The sequence below is a fragment of the Salvelinus sp. IW2-2015 genome, unplaced genomic scaffold (genome assembly GCF_002910315.2).
Source record: "Salvelinus sp. IW2-2015 unplaced genomic scaffold, ASM291031v2 Un_scaffold4774, whole genome shotgun sequence".
Taxonomy (NCBI): domain Eukaryota; kingdom Metazoa; phylum Chordata; class Actinopteri; order Salmoniformes; family Salmonidae; genus Salvelinus; species Salvelinus sp. IW2-2015.
The window spans coordinates 64558-81674 of NW_019946043.1; the positions used below are offsets into that span (position 1 = coordinate 64558).

A 17117-nucleotide genomic window follows, 5' to 3' on the forward strand; every position below is an offset into this window, starting at 1 on the left:
TGTACATATAAACCACAATATATTATTTTACGTTCTGTTTTTAAAAAAAAATCTCCGTACGACCCTTTCAGAAGAAAAAAAAAAATATCACAATCAAGTATTTTGTAGACAATTGGCGCGAAAGAAATATCGATCCTCAAATGGAAAGCGATTGAACAGCTTTTAATCTATTTGTTGTTGGTTTTTTAGAGAGAGAGTGGGAATGGGAGGTGCATCTCGTGTTGATAGCAAGCATCAAAGGCCTGATGGAGAGGTGTGTGTGTGTGAGTGAATGTGTGAGGGATTATGACAGATCTGTTTAGGAAAATAAACAAAACTGAGCACTTCAGATGTTAAACTGTTTTTGTATTATGTATTTTGCTTAAAATCGTCCTAAAACTGAGCACATATGACTTTATATGAAATTAACGTGAAAGAACCCATTGCAAAATGTATCGCAGAATATCAGAAAAGCTGCCGCAAAATCAAGCATTTTTGCCGCAGAAATCACCAATTAGCGCGAAATCCTGGAGGACTGGTAATTGTGGATTTTATATTGTAAATGTATAATATAGATGAATGATCTAATAATGTATTGTATGATGTATTGTTTTATTTATGATGTAGGGTGTTGTTATGTAACTGCTTAACACTGTTGGACCCCAGGAAGAGTAGCAGCTAATGGGGATCCTAATAAACACTAAAATACTAAATATGAGGATAAGCACAACTACAGAAATATTACATGAAAAAAACAAAACTTCTATCATCAATTAGGCTGACTTAGAATGTAGAAGTCACAGTCCTGTCTCCCTTCTCGTAAATGTATGCAATGTTACACATCAGGCCATATTGAGTTAGAAACAGGTTCCCATGATTTAATTCAGTCACTAGAGGACAGAAAACACGCACGACTTGTAAAAACTCACCTGCATCAGGACACCTGGAAAACGGTTTGAATATCCAATCTGCACAGATTCACTGATTGACCCTTTCCAGGCCCATTCCACTCCTCTATTGCCACCACAGGGGGTCACAAGAACCTGCAGAGACAGACACCTGCTCATGAAATAAGTTTAGTACTAGCATGACTCAATGTGAAGTTGAGTGTAGCTAAAATTAATGTTCGGGAGGAAAGATTTCACCTTCAACTTTTCCCTCTACCTGTAAATTGTAGAAAATATATTGCAAAATTCTTTACATTCTTTGTGAATTGCTTGATAGACTTGCATTTCAACTGGATAATGTTCAATGTGTTACCTGCTAGATTTTAGCAGCAGCGTACAAGGTCCAATCGTATTCATACATTATATTGATGTGGACAATGGCTCTCTCTGATAGCTGGGGTTCTAGCCATACAAACAGCTGCTCCTTCTGGGGATGTGACAGCATCTGGACAAAAATGGCCATTTAGGAAATCATTTGACACTTCAATTATTTTAGTTGCCGTGTTTTAAAACTATTTTATAAATGGGGTTGAGCTTTTCAAATGAGTGGGTAACCTAAGGCTTACCACTTTGGAGGGGTTTTGTGCCTATTAGGGCTGGTCCTAGATGAAAGTCATTTAGAAAGGAGCCATGAAGAATCCCATGTGGTCCTGTGTGGATCAGTTGGAGGAGAATGTTGTTTGTAACACCAGGGTTGTTGGTTCAGTTTGGTGTGAACATGTATCCACTCACTACTGTAAGTTGCTCTGGATAAGAGCATCTGGTAAGTTAATAGAATTGTAAAACCTATAATCCACACAGAAAGCTAGAGAGAGATTGCGATGGACTGCTGATCCCACAGCTATTGTATGCAGTAATAATGTGCCTGTAAACCAGAGTGATACTGTTAGCAATGAGTTTGTGTGCCCTAGTAGGAAGTCCACTGTGTGCAGCTCACGCTGCATTAACATAAATAACATGAGCATGTCTACKTCTGCTAAGCTTCCCAGGAAAGCAATAAAAACAATCATCCCAGAAAAGTGCTAAAAAATAGCCCACGTTAACATATGTAGCWTAAGAAACAAGGTTCATGAAATCAATKATTTGCTAGTAACAAATGACATTCATATTTTGACAATCTCTAAAACTCAGATAATACCTTTGATATAGCGGAATCAATACTTGCTTATAAGATCTACAGAAAGGACAGAACTGTCAAAGGTGGAGGTGTGGCCATTTATATTCAGAACCACATTCCTGTAAAACTTAGAGAGGATATCATGTTAAATTCTGATGAAGAAATATGGCTACAGGTTCAACTGCCTCACCTAAAGCCCATTCTTGTGGGACGCTGCTATAGACCACCAAGTGCTAATAGTCAGTATCTGGACAACATGTGTGAAATGCTTGATGAGTTATGTGACATCAACAGAGAGGTACATTTTCTGGGTAATTTAAATATTGACTGGCTTTCATCAGGCTGTCCACTCAAGAGAAAGCTTCAAACTGTAACTAGTGGCTGCAACCTGGTTCAGGTTGTTAGTCAAACTACCAGGGTAGTTACACACAGCACAGGAATTAAATCATGAACATGTATTGATTATATCTTTACTAATGATGCAGAAATTTGCTTTAAAGCAGGATCCAAATAGGATGTAGTGATCACAATATAGTAGCCATATCTATTAAAACCAAAGTTCCAAAGGCTGGGCCTAATATACTGCATAAGAYGTCATACAATAAGTTTTGCAGTGATTCCAATGTTGTTGATATAAGAATATTTGTTGGTCCGTGGTGTGTAATGAAGAGCATCCAGATGATGTACTTGACACATTTATGAAATTGCTTATCTCAGTTATAAATCAGCATGTGTGGCAACGTGACTATTCATTAATGTGAAGACTGTTATATGATCAAATAAATTCTCTAGGTGTAATTGTTATCTGATTAAACTAATCACGTAAACAGTAATTAACTAGGAAGTCGGGGCACCACGGGAAAATGTTGTTTAACGACTTACTATTTCCCGAATTTAACTCTCTTCAGATATTTTCATATCTTATCGATTACAGTCACTTATTAATGTATTATTACCTCATCAGTCATATTCTGAATGTCGCAAACCCTTGGATATCTGCACGAACCCTAGCATAAATTATGAATCAGCGATATACAAATTGGCTTAATTATTTATTTACTAACTAACTAAATAATCACACGGAATTACAAACAGACACACAGGATAGGTTATACATTGGTTACTACATAATGCAATGAAAAGTCCCTAGTGGACTAAGCCCGATATGATGGCTTGGTAGACACTGGAAAGGGGTGGGGACAGATAAAGAGCGGGAAAGACAGTGTACAGACATCTGATKACTAGGCTCATGGTAATGCTAACAATTTTCACATGATCAGTCGCTCATTCGAAAAGAAATTGCAATTTATATATTTACGAGTGTAGGCCTTTGTTGTCTCTCTCTGTGATCGCCAMTCCGTCTGRTGGAGAATCAGTRGATAGAAAGTCTCTGGTTTGTCCACCAGAGATCAAAGTCTTTCATAGTTGTAGCTTGTTATAATCGATACGTCAGYCGTASCAATGGTCGTTTGATAGTGAAATYTTCTCCAGAATGAATCTTTCAGAGTACCATTAATTTGTTCGATCGGTCMCGTTTACCAGACGAAAGTACTTAAACAGCTGCAGACTGAATGGTCCTCTGGTCTATAGAGTGGTAGATTTCTWKTTCATTTGTAACYTATTCAGCTGGCGCTGCACGTAACTGGTCTWTATTTAAATTGCCAACCTTTTCAACATGAAGCTACTGCTCCATGCTCTCTGGTCTTGTACATTTTGACGCAGGTTTTTTATACTGGAGTAGAAAAGGGGACGTTTCATCATTCCCACCCAATGTCTGTGTTCACTTGGGGCGGGGCCAATGACTGATCATAAGCTACTGTAAGGGGTGCGTCACTGGTGACAGTGAAGTCAGACGCAGGAGAGCAGAACTCGGTAATAGCTGGAGCAGTTTAATTTCAAAACCAATGGCATAAAGAATAAACCAACATGGGTACAAAACCCGACGCGCACCAGTAAACATGTGCACTTACAACAAACAATACCACACAAAGACAATGTGGGGAACAGAGGGTTAACTTCTTTGGGCTGCAAGCCCGAAGCCGGGCACAATATGACAACAGCCACTTCAAGTGCAGGGCGCGAAATTCAAAATATATTTTTTAGAAATATTTAACTTTCACACATTAACAAGTCCAATACAGCATATGAAAGATAAACATCTTGTGAATCCAGCCAACATGTCCGATTTTTAAATTGTTTTACAGCGAAAACACCACGTATATTTATGTTAGCTCACCACCAAATACAAAAAAGGACAGACATTTTTCACAGCACAGGTAGCATGCACAAAACCAACCTAACTAACCAAGAACAACTTCATCAGATGACAGTCGTATAACATGTTATTCAATAAATCTATGTTTTGTTCGAAAAATGTGCATATTTGAGCTATAAATCAGTTTTACATTGCAGCTACCATCACAGCTACCGTCAGAAATAGCACCGAAGCAGCCAGAGTAATTACAGACACCAACGTCAAATACCTAAATACTCATCATAAAACATTTCTGAAAAATACATGGTGTCAGCAAATTAAAGACAGGCATCTTGTGATTCAGCCAATATTTCCGATTTATTAATTGTTTTACAGCGAAAACACCACGTATATTATGTTAGCTCACCACCAAATACAAAAAAGGACAGACATTTTTCACAGCACAGGTAGCATGCACAAAACCAACCTAACTAACCAAGAACAACCAAACTAACCAAGAAACAACTTCATCAGATGACAGTCGTATAACATGTTATTCAATAAATCTATGTTTTGTTCGAAAAATGTGCATATTTGAGCTATAAATCAGTTTTACATTGCAGCTACCATCACAGCTACCGTCAGAAATAGCACCGAAGCAGCCAGAGTAATTACAGACACCAACGTCAAATACCTAAATACTCTCATCATAAACATTTCTGAAAAATACATGGTGTACAGCAAATGAAAGACAGGCATCTTGTGATTCCAGCCAATATTTCCGATTTATTAAGTGTTTTACAGCGAAAACACAATATAGCATTATATTAGCTTACCACAATAGCCAGACACACAAGCCATTTACCAGCAGCGAAAGTTAGCGATCGTAACAAACCAGCAAAAATATATATAATTTTTGACTAACCTTGATAAGCTTCATCAGATGACAGTCCTATAACATCAGGTTATACATACACTTATGTTTTGTTCGAAAATGTGCATATTTAGAGCTGAAATCAGTGTTTATACATTGTGCTAACGTAGCATTCTTTCCACAACGTCCGGATATTTTTCTGACACTCACATATTCTGACCAAATAACTATTCATAAACATTACTAAAATACATGTTGTATAGGAAATGATAGATACACTAGTTCTTAATGCAATCGCCGTGTTAGAATTCTAAAAATAACTTCATTACGACATCCAGCTTAGTTATAGCGAGAGTGCCCAAAATGTGGGCGCAAACTACTAGTACAACATGTTCGACAGATATATGAAATAGCATCATAAAATGGGTCCTACTTTTGATGATCTTCCATCAGAATGTTGTACAAGGGGTCCTTTGTCCAGAACAATCGTTGTTTGGATTTAGAATGTCCTCTTCTCCAGTCAATTAGCACGGAAAGCTAGCAAAGTGGCGCGAAGCTCTCCTTCCTGAACATACGCAGACAAAGCAACACGCCTAACGTCCCGGAAAAATTTCAATAATCTAATAAAACTATATTGAAAAAACATACTTTACGATGATATTGTCACATGTATCAAATAAAATCAAAGCCGGAGATATTAGTCGTCTATAACGACAGCTTTACAGAAGGCAATACCAGGTCACTTCTCGCGCGTTCCAGAAAACAGGAAATTGGGGTCACGTCATGCCAAGAGCTTTTATTCGACCTCAGATGATGTAAAACACTCAATTTCTTCTCTCACTCCCTGTTGACATCTAGTGGAAGGTGTATGAAGTGCATGTATACTGATATATATGAAGGCCATTTATAGGCAGGCCCTAGAACAGAGCATCAATTTCAGATTTTCCACTTCCTGTAAGGAGTTTGCTGCAAAATGAGTTCTGTTTTACTCAAAGATATAATTCAAACGGTTTTAGAACCTTGAGAGTGTTTTCTATCCAATAGTAATAATAATATGCATATTGTACGATCTAGAATAGAGTACGAACTACAGGCCGTTTAAATTGGGCACGATTTTTTCCCAAAGTGAAAATTGCGCCCCAAACACTAAACAGGTTTTAACCTTGCCTGTAGTCCAGCGATTCCATATCGCCTCATTTAGCAGTCCTTGCAGTGGCGTAGGATCTCCTGAGAACATTAGCCATTTCCTGTTTTGAAACAGTTGCCAGATCGATGTTTATCTTCTTTTCTGACAGCCATTCCAGAAAGCACTTTACTGCCCAAATGGTTTGTCTTGATGTAGATTTTTAATTTCTCTCCTTTTCTATGTTGTCTATAGCAGCGTTACTGATTTCTGCATGTCTAACGTTAACACAGGCTCAGGTTGCTGGTCCACTTGCTCTTCTTCTTGTTTCATTTCTTTCATATCCTCCTCCTCCTCTTCTTGTTGGCACCATTCTTCAAACGTCAGTGGATAAAACATATAAAAAGTAACTTTAATATAATCCATGATGATTTACAGGTGCTAGGTTTAGTCATTTWAAAAGTAGCAGTGGTAGTGGGTTGCTAGGTAACGAAGTAAACGATGCCACTTTATATGAACGTGGCCATGTGTATGTTGTATCATAAATCATTGGCTGGAGAGGCTCTGTCTTCAATCAAATTCCAAAACAACTGTTGTATAAATATAGATAACATGCTACATTACACTATATATGGATAACTGGCTACATTAGACTGTATATGGATAACAGGCTACATTAGACTATATATGGATAACAGGCTACATTACACTATATGGATAACATGCTACATTAGACTATATATGGATAACAGGCTACATTAGACTATATATTGATAACAGGCTACATTAMACTATGTATGGATAACAGGCTACATTAGACTATGTATGGATAACAGGCTACATTACGCTATATATGGATAACATGCTACATTAGACTATCTATGGATAACATGCTACATTAGACTATATATGGATAACAGGCTACATTAGACTATATATGGATAACAGGCTACATTAGACTATGTATGGATAACAGGCTACATTAGACTATATATGGATAACAGGCTACATTAGACTATGTATGGATAACAGGCTACATTAGACTATATATAGATAACAGGCTACATTAGACTATGTATGGATAACAGGCTACATTAGACTATATAAGGATAACAGGCTACATTAGACAATATATGGATAACAGGCTACATTAGACTATATAAGGATAACATGCTACATTAGACTGTAAATGAAAAACAGGCAACAGTATACTGTATATGGATAACAGGCTACATTAGACTATATATGGATAACAGGCTACATTAGACTCTACACTGTTTAAACAACAGCAGTCAATACAGCAGGCTATGGTGATGATGGTGATGTCTCTGCTAACTAATACTTCAGGCGGTACTCTAACAAGGGTCAACATTGTAACATAATGTGATGTTATTCTGATGTGTTCTGTTAGTCGTCTCCACTTCATTTTAAATAGTTATCTTTCACACCTCACTGAGTGATGCTTTTCTGTGGTTTCCATTCACGCTCAACTCAGCAACTATGGCAACAAAGTGTGGACAAACCCTACTGTTAGTGTGAGACAATTGGCCTTGGCTTAATTCTGATACCATTGTGTTCCGTGACTGTTTCAGTGGTACTGGGTCAGGATGGCTGGAGTGTGACTTACACCACTCAGAGTATCTGTACCTTGAAGGGGTCAACAGTGGAGCTACACATATCCCAGTGGTTTTATAGTCACAACAACCTTTTGGTTCACAAAATAATTATGCTGTGTGGAATCCTGTGATTTGTATTGATGAAATACAAATAATATGATACTATGTGTATATAGTAATTGTCATGTCTTTATTGATCTGTTTGAGAATGTATAGCATCATGTGACGACACTAGACAACAGGTGATTCAGGTTGATGTTGTCTACTCCAGACCTGCAGGTGAAGGTGACTCCTTATTCACAGATTCCAACATGGAGGATACTGACCTGTAGAACCACCAGCTGTCCTCTGACTGGTAACCCCACCTACACCTGGTACAAGAACGGACAGGTTCTAACTGAGGACACTTCCCCTATTCAGTCCTCCCTAATGCTATGGACAGCTACTCCTGTGCTGTAAAAGGCCTTGAGGAGCGCCACTCTCCTGCAGTCTGTGGGTGTGGATTCTATTATGTGGATTCTACTCAGTACTCTAGTATAACTTTAAAACTTCTGTCTGCTAAACAGTCCTCATAAAGAACACTTAACATAACAGTAACACAGGATGGTATAACTACTCTGGATTACTGCAGCTCACGATTGAATTGTCTAAATAATGTCCTCTTGTCATCATGTTTCAGGTGTTCAGGGTCAGAGCTGCAGCAGAGTGACTTACACCAAGAGGYGAATCTGTGTCTTYAAGGGGTCAACAGTGGACATATCCTGTACTTATGTTGGTTATTATTACACCACATCAWCATTCTGGTTTAGAAGTSATAAGTCGACCCCTGAAMACCTAACCAGAMWCCCAGGGTATGCAGGTCGTGTMGAGTACYCTGGAACATACAAAGGTCCCTTCACCCTGAGAATTTGACTCACTGTTAATATTACTTTGACAAAATATCTGGTATTTTCCATCAGATAAACCAAAGACCTCAGTGTCAGTCAGTCCCTCTGATGAAATAGTGAAGGGSWGTTCAGTGACTCTGACCTGCAGCAGTGATGCRAACCCACCTGRSCAGAGTTACACCTGGTGGTACAAGAAGAATGGAGGTGACTATCAGAGTATGACGGGACCACACCATGTCTTCAATCAAATCCAGTCATCTGACACWGGAGAGTACTACTGTGAGCCCCAGAATTCACTAGCTTCTAATATCTCTATAGCTCTGAAGCTGAAGATCATTGTTGCAGGTTAAGTTTAATTACAAAATTACAAGTTTCAGTAATTATACTTTGGATTATAATTATACGATGACATATGAAGTCCCTTAACAAATATTGCATTAATGTCCTGTATTTACATWATTGTTTGTTTATTAGAACATGCCKTGTACTCATATCATGCATATTTMATTTTAGGGAAACAAACATGTTGTGACTGCAGCTGTAGGAATCACAGTTGWTCTGGTTGTCATCCTCTGTCTCTATGAGGTTCAGGTGAGTTAAAATGCATATTTTTATGATTATTATGATTACARCTTAGCACTCTGATTTGTTATTAATTATTCAACCTGTTATTCAACATTTACATTGGAGTCATTTATATCCAGAGCAACTTACAGGAGCAATTAGGGTTAAGTGCCTGGACACATCGACCGATTTTGTTACCTAGTCAGCTGGGGGAGTCGAACAATTMACATTTTGGTTACTGGCGCAACYCTCTTAACCTCAACATTGTATTTGTAACGTATAAGTCAATAGAGAGCAGAACTCACTCTGTCCCTSTTTACAGGAGATCCACAGGAGGAAGTGATGCCACAGCAGACACACAGGGGATCAGTTACATCTCAACCTCTGACATTCATTTACTGTGTCAAGACAGTCACTTTCATTCTACTTGAACTGTTACCTTGACACCACTCTCTCACAGTGTCCATCCTGACCCTAACAGTGGCTTGTACACAGGTCTGAACATGAGCACCATATGCACTGACTACGACACTCTGGCAGTAAGTATTGTGTTTTACACAGTYTCTGAATGTGTTTAGAGAACATTATAGAGTGAGTGGTGTGTTGAAAATGTTGAAGAGGTTCGAGCTTAAGCTGTATCCCCGTCTCACCCCCCGGCCCCGTGGAAATAAATGGGTTTTTTCTTCTATTTTTAACCGCCCACTTGTTGTTTGTGTACATGGATTTTATATTGTTGTATGTTTTTCCCCCCAAACACCACTTTTCATCTGTTTGTATAGCAGACCCTTGTGCCAAATTGAGTCTAAAGCTTTTTTGAAATAAACAAAGCATGAGAAGACTTTGCCTTTGTTCTGGTTTGTTTGTCAATTCATGTGTGCAGGGTGAATACGTGGTCTTTCGTTCGGTAATTTGGTAAAAAGCCAATTTGACATTTGCTCAGTACATTGTATTTGCAGAGGAAATGTATGAGTCTGCTGTTAATGATAATGCTGAGGATTTTCCCAAGGTTGCTGTTGACTCATATCCCACGGTAGTTATTGGGGTCAAATTTGACTCCACTTTCTGGAATGGGGTGGTCAATCCTTGGTTCCAAATATTGGGGAATATGCCAGAGCCAAAAATATTGGAGACGTGGTTTATCTATACATATCCATTTTGGATTGATAACTTTGTGTTGTTGTTTGGAGTTTTCCAATTTTCCCAGAAGTGGTGAGATTCTATAGATTCTTAAATTACATTGAGATGATTTGTTTCTCTCTCCAGAGTCCATCCTGACCCTAACAGTGACACATACACACATCTGAACATGAACAGGTCAAGGGAGCTTGACACCTTGGCAGTGAGTTTGTTTGTGTGTGTGGCTGGGTGTCCATAGACATTTTGTATAGCGCTCATTTAGGGTGTCTTATTTCAGAAAAGGTGAAAGACTCCCAGAGAACCAGGACTGAAGAGAACAACCACAAAATCTGTATTGAAGAGAACCACCACAGAATCTGGACTGAAGAGAACCATCACAGAATCTGGACTGAAGAGAACCACCACAGAACCTGGACTGAAGAGAACCATCACAGAACATGGACTAAAAAGAACCACCACAGAACCTGGACTGTACCAAACCAAAGCAAGGCCTTACACCTCCAGTCTCCTGCTGTCATATCTAGAAGGTTTTCTAGACCATTAGAAATTAAGTAAATGCTGGAGTGTAATTCTCATTCCTTGAAATTATAATTATGTAGATTGATAATAAATGGGATAGATAACTTTCTATGGGATTTCTATATAAATAACTTGTGTACAAATTTGMAGTTTAAGATTATGTTCCAGATTTTTTTCGATTGGATTTTGCCATTTCCAGATTCTGATTACCTAATGTACTTTTCTTAGTGACTAATATGGATAATATTGATTAGGAACTAATAGGAACTATTCAAAGGACACCTGACTACTTTTGAAACATCTCGCTAATTTTTCAAAATAAAAGCCTGAAACTATGTCTAAAGCCTGGTCACAGCCTGAGGAAGCCATTGGAAAAGGAATCTGGTTGATACCCCTTTAAATGGAGGATAGACGGGCCAGGAAACACAGATGAAAAAAAWATATATATCACTTCRGGGTTAGATTTTCTCAGGTTTGCGACTGCAGAATAAGTATTGTTATACTCACAGACAATATTTTGACAGTTTTGGAAACTTTGGAGTGTTTTCTATCCTAATCTGTAAATTATATGCATATTCTACGATCTGGACCTGAGAAATAGTCCGTTTACCTTGGGAACGTTATTTTTTTTAAATTAAAAAATATGACCCCTAGCGTCAAGAAGTTAACAAATATAGTTTTAGCAAGTCGGTTAGGACATCTACTTTGTGCATGACAAGTCATTTTTCCAACAATTGTTTAAAGGCAGATTATTTCACTGTATCACAATTCCAGTGGGTCAGAAGTTTACATACACTAAATTGAATGTGCCTTTAAACAGCTTGGAAAAATCCAGAAAATGATGTCGTGGCTTTAGGAGCTTCTGATAGGCTATTGACATAATTTGAGTCAATTGGAGGTGTACCTGTGGATGTATTTCAAGGCCTACCTTCAAACGCAGTGCCTCTTTGCTTGACATCATAGGAAAATCAAAAGAAATCAGCCAAGACCTCAGAAAACAAATTGTAGACCTCCACAAGTCTGGTTCATCCTTGGGAGCAATTTGGCCATAATGACCATTGTTATGTTTGGAGGAAAAAGGGGGACGCTTGCAAGCTGAAGAACACCATTCAAACCGTGAAGCACAGGGTTGGCAACATCATATTGTGGGGTTGATTTGGTGCAGGAGAGACTGGTGCACTTCACAAAATAAATGGCATCATGAGGAAGGGAAATGTGTATATATTAAAGCAACATCAACACAGTCAGAAAGTTAAAGTCAACAAAGTCAAGGTTTTGGAGTGGCAATCACAAAGCCGTGACCTCAATCCCATAGAAAATTTGTGGGCAGAACTGAAAAAGCGTGTGCGAGCATGGAGCCCTACAAACCTGACTCAGTTACACCAGCTCTGTCAGGAGGAATGGGCCAAAATTCACCCAATTTATTGTGGGAAGCTTGAGGAAGGCTACCAAAAACGTTTTACCCAAGTTAAACTATTTAAAGGCAATGCTACCAAATACTAATTTAGTGTGTGTAAACTTGTGACCCACTGGGAATGTGATGAAATAAATCAATCTCTCAACTATTATTCTGACATTTCACATTCTTTAAATAAAGTGGTGATCGTAATTGACCTAAGACAGGGTATTTTTACTAGGAATAAATGTTAGGAATTGTTAAAAACTGAGTTTAAATGTATTTGGCTAAGCGGTATGTAAACTTCCAACTTCAACTGTATACATGGACAACAGGCTACATTAGACTATATATTGATAACAGGCTACATTAGACTATATATGGAAAACAGGCTACATTAGACTATATATGGAAAACAGGCTACATTAGACTATATATGGATAACAGGCTACATTATAATATATATGGATAACAGGCTACATTAGACTATATATGGATAACAGGCTACATAAACCTACACATGGACAGCAGGCTACAGTAGCCTATATGTGGTACCAGGCTACATTAGACTATACATTCAACACAGAATCACAATGGTGATGATGGTACTGATCCCTCTGCTACTAACGGTACTGTACAACGGAGGAGGCTGGTGGACAGATATATAGAAGGACGGGCTCATTGTAATGGCTGGAATGGAATAAATGGAACGATATCCCATAATTCTATTCCAGCCATTACAATGAGCCTCTCCTCCTATGTCTCTGCCCACCAGCCTCCTCTATTGTACAGAAGGGCCAACAGTGTAACAGAATATGATAGTGGCATATTGTACTACAACAGTGTGTTTGCTTAACCGTGACTTTGTCACGTAAACAGTTTAGTTTTTCCACTAGTTTTACTAATGTATTTCCAGTTTGTTATGTTGTTATTAGCCCAACATTAATGAGGACATTATCATTAGAATGGTGCAGTAATGTTGAGGTGCCAGTAGGGAGAGCTCTAGTCTAGAACACTGCAGTAATGTTGAGATGCCAGTAGGGAGAGCTCTAGTCTAGAACACTTGAACCTTCAGTATTAATTTGATACAGCTGATGAGGAGTGATGGTTATGGGTTTTAAATGGAATGGGTTCTAATTGAATGACATCATGGAACTTTGACCTGTATATACAGAACTCAGAAGGACAAGGCAACACATTATAAGAAATTGTTAACATTGTAAATAGTTTAGAGGGCTTGCAGGTGTGTCAGAAATCATCCAGCAACCACACCAAGCCCTCTGTAGTCGACACATTGTTTAAATGGTTCTCTGTGTAGTCAAAATATCACATTGAAAATATGACACATTTAGCTTATTTCAAAAATGTAGTCCCACTCCTCAAATGAAGAAAGGCAAGTAGATATGCAGTCTGTTGCGCAATTTCTATTGAAATACAGGAACATCCCTTTTTCTGAGATGCTGGTCTGGTCATCATCCATGTTAATGTCTTAAAGAGGAAGGAAAGGACAGTTAAATACGTGTCAACTTCAGAATTCACACTAACTGTCAGTATGTTGACTCACTGTACAAAACCTCTCCCTTTCACTTCACTCTGTAAGTACTCTTGACAATATCTTGAAATATAGTTTTTTTTTTTTTTTTTTTTGTCATATACTTGTATAATTTTACTACTTCTTATGTTTTGAGCTGTGTTTTGGTTGTTACATCATGGCCAGTATTCATAAAGTGTCTCAGTGTAGGAGTGTTGATCTACATAGTGATGAGATGATTAACCAGGGTAAAAAAGACATGCAAACAAACATTGTAGCACTGCAGTGTGTGTGTGTATGTGGGCCTAAGTGTGTATCTGCGTGTGACACAGTTGATTTAGCTGAGAGCCCTTCAGGACCAGACTGATAGGGAGTAGGGTTGACATCTATACTGTGTAGGATGTATGTTTTAACTTTGCTACATCCTTAACAACCAGCCCTCTAGACTTTGATAGACTCCATGGGCTTATTTGCCTTCCCTACACATGGTCTCTCCTACAGATGGTCTCCGTGTGTGAGCATTATCGGCCATAGGTCCCCACAAGAATAGTAAATGGACAAAAATGTTGTTAGTCCCCACAAGAGCAAATGCAAGTTCTAGGGGGTTCAGGGTTAAGATTTAAATTAATGTTAGAATTAGGTTTAGGAGCTAGGGTTAGTAGGTTTTGGGGTCAAGGTAAGGGAAAATAGGATTGTGTACAGGACTGAATTGTGTCCCCACAGGGTTAGTTGTACAAGACTGTGTGAGCCACTTGCTGTTTAGCCTCACAGCTTGGGGATAGGAGATATCATTGAACCTGGTGGTCAGTCTTTAGGCTGCTGTACAGCTTGATGGACCGTAGAGGATTGAACATTATCCTCCTATATTTGAGGTTGTGCCAATAACAGTTTCAGAACAATCAATGTAGAAATGTGTTTACAGTGCAATACAGACAGTATTCACACAACCGTATACAGACGTAGGATCTTAATATTCCTGCAGCAACAGGAAAAGTGAATTATTATGTGGATTATAATTAATGTGGTGGTTGACAGTTTGTTAGGGAAAATCAAGTCTGACATTTTAAATTACAAACATTAGTGTCACGTTGTATAAATGACAGGAGACAGGCGCAGGAATACGTAATAGGTTTTAATAGTCCACCAAACAATACAACCTGCCATAGAAAGGCATTGGGGACGAAGCCCAAAACACAGGGATGAAATCCAAACAAAACAGCCATGTTAAACCGCTAATAAATACTCAAGACAAAACACGTAATACACGGGAAGAAACACGTAATAATACACGGGACTAGACCCGTAATAATACACGGGACGAGACACAACAATACACGGGACGAGACACATAATACACGGGGCGAGACACATAATACACGGGGCGAGACACATAATACACGGGGCGAGACACATAATACACGGGGCGAGACACATAATACACGGGGCGAGACACGTAATAACAAGTACACAATACACGTAGCACGAAAGCCAAAGCAACAAAGCACAGGTACTCACAAGACCAACGGACATGGAAACAATAACTGACCAAGACAATGATGAACACATTTATACAATTGCTAATCAGGGGAGATGGGAACCAGGTGTAATGAGACAGTTCAGTGATGCCGAGAAAACCGGTGACGTAGACTTCCAGAACTGGTGGACGGGAATGAGCAGCAGTACTGGAGGGTTCCATGACAGTTAGAAGCCTTTTTAAACCTTGAATACACTACAAGTTTGCATTTCCAGGAAGCAGGAAAATTCTCTACAACAAAAGAGTGATCAAATTAAGATACACGTCTGTAGCACAATACAGTACACAATATGAGCCTGGTTCATTTTCAGTAATGAGGCACGGTACCCCATTTACAGTTTATACTTCAATGTATCAGATGGAGTTCTTCACCAGCTATAGAGTGAGTTGTTGTTTATGTTTCTAAGACTGCAGGGTGGGAGATGCAACAATGGCCTTGAGAACAGCAGGAAGTGTGTTGGTGGTCTTTCTCTGGTCTGTAGCAGGTATGGTCTCATTCTTATCTTTTAGTTGCTTTGTTTAATAATCTACAAACATTTCTAAAAGGTTAAGATTCATAATGTTATTCTGATGTGTTCTGTTAGGAGTCTCTACTTCACTTAAATAGTTATCTTTTCACAACTCACTGAGTGATGCTTATCTGTGGTTTCCATTCACACTCAACTCAGCAACTATAGCAAAAAAGTGGAGACAAACCCTACTGTTAGTGTGAGCCAATAGACCTTGTCCTAATTATGATACCATTGTGTTTTGTGACTGTGTTATAGTGGTACTGGGTCAGGATGGCTGGAGTGTGACGTACACCCCTCAGAGTATCTGTGCCTTGAAAGGGTCAACAGTGGATCTGTTCTGCTCTTACACATATCCCAGTGGTACAGTCACAACAACCTTCTGGTTCACTAAAATTGTAAATCTGAGAGACGACCCAGACTACAAAGATCGTGTGACGTACCGTAGCGTTATGATGAATGGCCACACCCTGAAAATCACAGACCTGAGAGAGAGTGACTCAGCTGAGTACAAGTTCAAATTTATAACGAAATTCAACTGGAGGAAGTAACTGGTGATCCTGGAGTCACTCTGTCTGTCACAGGTACAGTGATGTTATATATAGTATTGATCTTATTTATCACTCTGTCTGTTACAGGGTGTTATCGTGATAATTATATAGTATGATCTGTTTAATCACTCTGTCTGTTAGCAGGTACAGTGATATTATATATAGTGTTAATCTGTTTAAACACTCTGTCTGTTCAGGTACATGATATTGTAAATAGTGTTGATCTGTTTAATCACTCTGTCTGTTACAGGTACAGTGATATTATATATAGTGTTAATCTGTTTAATCACTCTGTCTGTTACAGGTACAGTGATATTATATATAGTGTTGATCTGTTTAATTGGTTCAGGAAAATTGTCTTGATTTGTATTGAAATAATATAATTAATATGAATGTATGTGTATAATAGGAATGTCTGAGTTGATGATTTGAGAACGTCCACTCCTGCCTCATTTGAACTAGACAACAGGTCATTGAGGGTTTTAATGTTGTTATCTACTCCAGACCTGCAGGTGAAGGTGACCACTATATGGTGGTTAATGACACTGACCTGTAGCACCACCTGTACTCTGACTGGTAACCCCACTACACCTGGTACAGGAACAGTACGATTGTACAAGGGGCCTCCTCCCCTCGTAC

General features: G+C 38.6%; 1 long non-coding RNA gene across 1 annotated transcript in view; it reads left to right on the forward strand.

Moving 5' to 3' along the window:
• Nucleotides 1-7906, forward strand: part of LOC139026437 (uncharacterized) — an 18989-nt gene extending 11083 nt beyond the window's left edge. Inside the window, exon 3 of the long non-coding RNA XR_011478210.1 lies at nucleotides 7827-7906. This is a non-coding gene — a long non-coding RNA (uncharacterized lncRNA). The remainder of the gene's footprint in view (nucleotides 1-7826) is intronic.
• The last annotated feature ends 9211 nt before the right edge of the window (nucleotides 7907-17117 follow it).